The sequence below is a fragment of the Carettochelys insculpta genome, chromosome 26 (assembly GCF_033958435.1).
Source record: "Carettochelys insculpta isolate YL-2023 chromosome 26, ASM3395843v1, whole genome shotgun sequence".
NCBI lineage: Eukaryota > Metazoa > Chordata > Testudines > Carettochelyidae > Carettochelys > Carettochelys insculpta.
In genome coordinates, this window is record NC_134162.1 from 6163784 (window position 1) to 6171860 (window position 8077).

At 55.3% G+C, this 8077-nt stretch overlaps 1 protein-coding gene across 4 annotated transcripts in view; it reads right to left on the reverse strand.

The window, feature by feature from the left end:
• The window catches only part of PPARD (peroxisome proliferator activated receptor delta), a 39311-nt gene extending 36117 nt beyond the window's left edge, over positions 1 to 3194 (reverse strand). Inside the window, exons 1-2 of one of the 4 annotated variants that reach the window (XM_074977326.1) lie at positions 3147 to 3163; positions 1637 to 1814 (exon numbers count right to left, since the gene is read on the reverse strand). The gene's annotated coding sequence lies outside the window, so the exon portion shown is untranslated. Of the gene's footprint in view, positions 1 to 1636; positions 2239 to 3146 lie in introns of those variants that run through there. The other 3 variants (XM_074977327.1, XM_074977328.1, XM_074977325.1) reach the window with 3 other exon arrangements.
• Positions 3195 to 8077: the final 4883 nt, after the last annotated feature.

Sequence of the window (8077 nt, forward strand, 5' to 3'; positions counted from 1 at the left end):
TTTTCTGTGAGGGCTCTGCCCATGACAGTTTACACCTGTGTGCATGTCTGGTCAGACAAGATTCAAGTTAAAGAGTCACTCGAAGTTGTTTTAATCTGCCATGGCAGACTCAGGCTAAATCTACCCTGGCACTTTACATTCTGGCTCTGTGGGGTGAAACACCTCCCTTCCCCCCTCCCCCCCCCCAGTGCAGCAAGTTATAGTGTTGTAAAGTGCCAGCATGAACCAGAGGGCAGCTCTTCCTGGAGATATTTTACAGCTGTCTTTTAAGCTTTTAAGTGTAAGCCGGACAAAACACAGGCAATTCAGCAATTAAACTACAGTCATATGAATGAACAACAACAGACAGGCTTTGCCAACAATAAGAATCAGGACTGGAGTCAAGAGATGTAGGGACTAGAACCTGCCCTGCCACTACATCACCATTTCAACCGCTCTGTGCCTCAGTTTCCCCGCCTGTAACACAGGCAGTTCAACACACCTACATTCGAATTACAAGGCTTAACTCTCTACCATCTGAAGTGCTTTGAGATCCTCAGATTGAATGAGCAGTTTTATATGATGTGCAGGGGAATCAATCAGCACCGACTGGAAAAAGCCGCAAGGTAGGGGAAGGTGGGTTAGCCATCTCTTTCAGCTGCAAGCAAGCAGGAGGAATTCTGTTAGGGAAAGAGGCTCTTATACTTGGATGGGGAAAGCGCTCCGATTCCGAGAGCCAGCCAATCGCTGTGACACAAAGTGCTCAGCTGTTGAAGCAACGGGTTGGAAGCTGGTCAGGAAGGAATTGGAAAAAAAAAAAATGTAACAAGACTAAGTCAATAAACGAGTAAGGAGGTGAGGGGTGAAAGGCACCAGTCTCTAATCTAGGGAGCTGTCTGGCTGTCTTGCTTCTTTGCATTCCTCTGACTTTCATCCAAGAATCTCCAGGCACTTAATCCTAGTAGTAGGTAGTCCGTCACATCTGACGGTGACACAAACAGAAGTGATGAGACTGTGCAAAGAACCCGTGCGGGAGAATGTTTAAAGTGGAAAAGCTGTTGCACAGGGGCAGTTCCACTCTCTCGACCTCAGAAGCCTGGTTCCAGTGGTATGAAAAGTCGTCACGGCTGGGGCTTCCTAGGCTGCAGTGGATGGCCATGAACACTAGCCAATTAATTAAACCTTGCAGCCTACCTGGGAAGTGAGCAAAGGCTGTTTTTCCACCCACCCCTACCAGCAGTGGCATCCAGATGCTAGATTCATTAGTCCTTGTCCTAAATATCTGTGTAATACTGGTGCACAGTTGTTACGTTTCTGTTAGATCCCACCCCAGATAGGACAACATGTCGTAGGTGGGCAGTGTGACCGCTATACAGAGTTGTGAAGTGCTATGAGACTACAAGGGAGAGATAAAGAAGCATCACACGCATGCTAAGGAGAAGAAAAACAAGGCACAGAGAGGAAACGACATTTGTGCGAGGTCACTGAGCCAGCCAGGGGGAAACTAGGAGCTCTGTGCCTACTGTCTCCTACTCAAGCCACAAGACCACATCACTGCCCCAGAGCTGTGATAAAACCCATGTAATTGTCCCCATCACCACTCAACCTCCCTGCTCCCTCCTCCCCACCAGAACCCTGTACCTGAGATGCCACTCACTTCAGACCTTCCACCTGCCTTTCCGTGCCCCATTACCGGAGCCAATCCCATCTTCACACTCCTGCCTCAGAGACCTGGACTGCAGCTGGCAAAGTGGTCCCCTCTGCCCCTCTCCTCCTGGGGAGCATTGCAGGCAGAAGGGTCCCCCTTGCTCTTCTCCTCCCAGATGGGGGGGGCACTGCAGGCAGAGGGGTCCCACCTGTTTCTCTCTTCCTTGGAGGTAGGGGGGTCATTGAAGGCAGAGGGGTCCCACCTGCCCCTGTCCTCTGCGGGGTCCAGGCAGTGGGGCCCCCTACTTCTGCTTCCTGGGGGCCGGTTGTGGGGTCCCTAAGCCCTTCCCCTCTGAGGGAGGCTTCCAGGTAGTGGGGTCACCCTCTTTCTGGGGGAACTGAGGGTAGTGGGCTCCCCCTGCCCCACTCATCTCAGGGGGTCCAAGTAATGGGGTCCCCCTCCTTCTGGGAGAGCTGTGGGTAGTGGGATCCCCATGCCCCTCTCCTCCAGGGGAGTTCAGCCAGTGGGGTCCCCCTCCTTCTGGTGGAGCTGAGGGTAGTGGGGTGTCCCCCTCCTCCTCCGGTGGGTCCAACTAATGGGGTCCCCCGCCCCTCTCCTCCAGGAGAAGTCTGGCTAGTGGGGTCCCCCTGCCCCTCTCCTCCCGGGGGATCCCTGACAAGTGGGGTCCCCCCCGGCCCCCTCCTCCGGGGGAGGTCCAGCTACTGGGGTCCCCTGACCCTCTCTTCAGGGGGTGGGTCCTGGCTCGTAGGGTCCCCCCTACACCCCCTCTTCTGGAAGAGGTCTGGCTAGTGGGGTCCCCCCTGACCATCTCCTCTGGGGGGGTCCTGGCTAGTGGGGTCCCCCCCAACCCTCTCTTGTGGAAGTGGTCTGACTAGGGAGGTCCGCTTGCCCCTCTCCTCCAGGGTGGTTCTGGCTAGTGGGGCCCCCCTGTCCCTCTCCTCTGGGGGGGGGTCCTGGATAGTGGGGGTCTGCCCCACCTCTCTCCTATGGGGGGCTGGGTACTGGCTAGTGGGGTCACCTCCTGCCCTTCTCCGCCGGGCGGGTGGAGTGGCGAGTGGGGTCCCTCCCGCCCCTCTCCTCCGGGGGGTGGTCCTGGCTGATAGGGTTCCCCCTGCCCCTTCCTCCAGCGGAAGGTCTGGCTAGTGGGGTACCCCATCCCTCTCCTCCAGGGGGTGGGTCCTGGCTCGTGGGGTCCCCCTGACCCTCTCTTCCAAAAGGGGTCTGGCTAGTAGGGTCCCCCTGCCCCTCTCCTATGGGGGGGTTCCTGGCTAGTAGGGTTCCCCTGCCCTCTCCTCCAGTGGGTGGGTCCTGGCTCATGGGATCCCCCCTGCCCCTCTCTTCCAGAAGGGGTCTGGCTAGTGGGGTTCCCCCCGTCTCTCTCCTGCGGGGCGGCGCTGCGGACAGCATGGCACGGCCCCCACGGCACAAGGAGCGGCTGGCAGGGCGCCCCCCAGCGGGGCTCGGCACAGAGGGTTCCCTGCCCCGCTCCCCTCCTCACCTGCTGCCGGGCGCGGCGGCTCCAACCCCCCCTCAAGCTCGAGCTCTGCCCCGAACTTTTCCCACTGACCCCGCCCCCCGGCTTACGTCACACGCACCCGCCCTGACGCCACCGCGTGTCCAGCCTCAACCCGCCAATCAGGAGCGCCGGGACTAGATTAGCATATCGCCAAGGCAACGGCCCAAGCCCGTCCCCGCCCAAGGAGGCACCGCCCTTTGCTGGGCCCGGCGCCCCCTGGCGGACGACGCGAAGCCGACCGGAGCAAGGAGGAGGGAGGGAGGGAGGGAGGACTCGGGGGGGGGGGGGGGGCGGGGTGTGTGGAGGCCATGCCAGGGGCATCATGGGACTTGTAGGCTGCAAGCAAAGCATGCTGGGTAGGGCAGGCCTGCTGGACAGTGTGGTCTGCGCTGCGATGAGTTTGTCAGAGCTCTGGGTCTCACGTGGGGGTAGCACAGGACTAGTCTCAGGCCACTAGTGATGCGACAGGCCACAGCACGAGCACCACTGCAGTCAGGAGACAGTCACATTTCCTGTGCCCCCACCCCGGCTGGCGTGTCCAGCGCTGCACACAGCACCCTGCCATGCAAGTTCAGTAGTGCGATGCCAGCCCGCTCCTCCCACAAGCATCCAGTGAACGCCATCCAGGCAGCCGCTTTTCAGTGCTTGTGGGGTGGGGGCACGGCGGCACTGTGGCCAGCCAGTCACTTTGCAGTGAGGCAAAACGAGTGGAGGGACACACAGCCAATCTGTCTCCTGGAAGGGCACAGCAGCCTGCAAAGCTTGCCACGTCCATCTGCCCCCACATCTGCATTCTGCAGCATCAGCCAAACCGGCTAGTTCTGCTTCAGCCCAAAGTCAAAAACCACAGGCAAACTGACGCAGGCCACAACTGTGGCCTGGATTCGCCTATGTATCTCTCTCTCTATATATGTATATAGGATATATGGGGTTTTGTTACTCTGTAGGGAACCAGAAGGAGAGGCACCTCCTCTGAAAATGACCCAGGGTGGAATATGAAGCATCTCTGGTGGGTGCTTCGGAGAACACGTTGCCTATAAAGAATCATAGACTCCCAACGGCTGGAAGGGACCTCAGAAGGTCATTGAGTCCAGCCCCCTGCCCAAAGCAGGATCAACTCCAACTAAATCATCCTAGCCAGGGCTTTGTCAAGCCAGGACTTACAAACTAATTAAGGGAAGAGGAAGAGTATCTATGGGACATATGTCTGGGGCAAGGCTGGAGGAATGGGGGCAGTCTGATACAGGGGACAGACAGCAGGAAATATGTCAGAGTTTAAAGATGACAATCATATATGCACAAGTTGGAGGAACTCCTCCTGGGGGGCACAGAGCCGCAGGCACTCAGAGAAGTGCAGGGAGATCCAAAGAGTAGGAATGAAGGATGTCACGTCTCGTGCAATAGGGCACACATTAACGTGGGAGTGTTTGTGTGACCCACACACATAGGTGTGGTTAACTGTCCCAGGAAGCAGCACTTAGACCACTTACAGAGAGAAAGAATGCGTCACCTACAGCCTTAGCTGCCACGTTGCTGGCTCTTAGCTCAGACTATAGCAGCTCATGCACTAAGCTCTAGGGTGGCAAAATGATTTACACTGGGTAAAAAACATGACCAGCTTTTGTCCTCAGACTACAGGACAGGATCCAAGCATCACCCTGCTCCTCATGTGTTCAGATCACTGGAGCGGATGCTCATGTCACCTCAGACATCTTCTTGGCTTGCTGTGAACAGATGGAAGGGCTGATGGCTAGGGTAGCAGCGCAGAGCCTGCACCACAGATGCAATCCCCATCTCTGCTACTGACTTCCCGTGTGGCCTTGGGCACATCACTTAGCCTTTCTTTGCCCCAGTTTCCCCATCTGTAAAAATGGGGATCATAGTCCAGCCTTGTATTGAAGGGCTGTTATGAGAATTAACTCATTATGCTTTCAGATCCTGTGATGAAAGAGCACGGTGTAGGAGTTAGGTATGATACATTATAACAACAGTCCATCCAAACATCACCTCCTTACCTGGGGACAGCTCACCCTAATTATTGTTATGAGCCATGTAAAAGCTTGTCTGAGCTGTATTAAAAACGGCTCAAGACTGACAGGCATGAACACACCCTCCAATTAACGTAACCCTAATCATAACCCCACGCCCCATCTAAGAGACAAGAGGGTGTGTTAACCTGTCCAGGAGCCGTCTGCTGAGTATTGTTTTGCGTAGGGAGCCTGTGTGGGAAAAGAGGACACACAGAAACTGACAACAGAGAAAGAGGGAGCAGCCAAAAAGCCAAGCAGAAGCCTGCAAGCTGCAAACTGGGACCCAGGAAAAAGCTAGCGAGTGCTTCTGGTGCTGGTGTTGGCTACAGAGGCTTGAGGGCAGGCCTGCCAACAGGGGAAGGCAAAGTGGGCAGCTGTTCTGGGGCCCAGCCATTCAAACGGAGGCCCAGATAGCCTCTGGGCACTGCTGATGGGGGGAAGCTAACCCCACCCCTTCTGCCTGAGGCTCCAACCCCCTTCAGGGAGCACAGAGCTCCCGATTTGTCAAGGGGCCCAGCAATTCTGTCCACCCTCTTGCTTGGGGGCTGTAAATTAAGCAGCCGCTCTTTTTGTTCTAGGTCCTGTTGCATTCGGAGATACAGGACTTTGCACATTCCTTGGAAATGGACAAGATTGCCACCAAAAAAGTGCCAGGCTCCAGCCTTTGCTCCTTCCAACCACCCCTGGGACCTGAACTATGACTAGCTGCTTGGGTCAAAAGGAGGCAAAAGGCATTTTTATGCAGGTAGTGCCCAGGAGGCCAAGCATGGTTGGCATCAAAGCTCCATTGTGCTGGCTGCCCCCAAAAGAAGTGATGACCATTTGTGCACCCCAGAAATCGGTCCCCGCGGCTGACAATATCCAGCCAGTGAGGGAATTGCTGGGCTGGGCCAAGACCTGGCCCGGAATGGAAATTAGTTATACACAGAGCGAATGTGCTCATCCAAAGATTTCAGCCTGATGTGGTGGAGAATTGGCCACCTCATCCTTCCCCTGTTGGTATCAGGAAGTGGCTCAGGGAAGGCCTCTGATTGATAAAGGTTGAGATTTAACTGCTGGGTTAGGCTGTGCTTTTCAGCAGCCCAGTTCACAGCCCCCAGCTCTCTGGCAAAGCAGAGGCCTCAAAGATGGAGCAAGGGAGAGATCTAACCCTTTGTGTGTGAACTCCTGAAATTCTTGCTGGAACCAAGTATCAGAGAGGTCGCCGTGTTAGTCTGTATCTTCAAACCCAACAAGAAGTCCTATGGCGCCTTATACACTAACATATTTTGGAGCATAAGCTTGTGTGGGCAGAGACCCGCTTCGTCAGCTGTCTGCTGAGCTTGCAAACACTTATGTATGTGAGCCACTTCCCCTCTTTGAACAAAATGAGTGTTTCACACAGGACCCCTTATGGGCAGAAGGCAACTGAGATACCTAAGAGCTTCCAGGACCAGGGTCCACCTTAGCAGCTTTGAGTGGCTCTTCTCTCAGTACAGACAACACCACCTCTCTCCGTGGGACAGCACAGTGCTCAGCCTGTGCGTCCTAGCAGGCTGACAACCTGGCAAAGTAACATGTGGACAACACTCTCGGCAGTGCAATCCAAGTGCGTGGATGGGAGGAAGCAGGGGCCAGCACCCCGTGGCCAGGCAGCACTCCGCAAACCACTGGGAAGTGGACTAAGGACCACAGCTTGGGACCTTCTGAGCTAACAGTCTGGATGAGATCCCTGCAAAATAATTGATCAGCGCTGGGGGTAGGGAAGCACTCAGCGGTTGTGTGCAAACAGCAGCGGAGATTTAATGTGTTCCACACGCTCTTAAGTTTAAATCCCTGCAGAAGCTGATCACTGTCCCAAAAACGCTGACTCGGCCTGCAGTCCAAACGGTCTCCGCTCAACCTCTGCCCCACCAACACTGGGAGGCAACACAAGCAAGATGCGTCTGACATCAGCTGCTGATGAAAGGAAACTGCCGAGGCAAGTGCTCTCTGTGTGCTGCTCCTGGAGTCGTCATCTGCCAACCTTTTCTGCTGCATGAGAGAGGGATTCAGCCCTTAACAAAAGGCAGACCCATAACACAGGGCAGTTCCTCTGCGGGTGAAATCAAAGGGGGCTGTGACCAATATTCCACTCCAGTTTACACTTTTCAGGCTCACTTTTGCAGGGTGGAAGTCACGTGCAAGTCAGTTGTGCCACGGGTGCTGCTCCGAGCCAATGGGAAAGTGACTCCCTCCATGGGTGTGAACAGCTGCCTTTTGCTTCTGCACTGCAGCGTACTCCCTGCAACGTAGAACTCGGGCGTGGTATGGCAGAGCCCCGACTTTCCCGGGATGACGGAGGCCTTGGAAATGCAGATCAGTGCCTAGATAGCATGAAGTGTGGCTGATGCAGGAGACTTGAGACTCCAGTCACTGAAGTGCCAGTCCAGGTCCCTTCCCTGTTGTTTTCAGGCACCGTGCAGCTTACTTGGGAATGTCCAGGATAAATTCAACGAACAAATTTGTTAAGATGCCACAGGATTCCTTGTTGCTTTGCTGAATCAGACGAGCAAGGCTACCTCTCTGACCCTTGTGCAACACTTGCCCAGCCAGAGTATAGCCTGTCACTTTCCAGGGTTAAGAAACCAGCAGAGGCGCACAGATAAGCCCCTGCTTGAGAGCCATGCGCATTCCCATTCCCTCATAACTGAGGCCAGTGCCTCACCTGCCAGGTCAGACAAACGGCTGCCTCCCATGATAGCCTCCTGCAGCTTGGGTGCATTACAGGAACACTTCCAGCAGATCTAGAGAAGTGATTATTCCCCTCTATTTGGCACTGGTGAGGTCACATCTGGAATACTGTGTCCTGTTCTGGGCTGCCCCCGCCCCACCCCACTGTGAACAAGTCTGCCCTAGCCAACA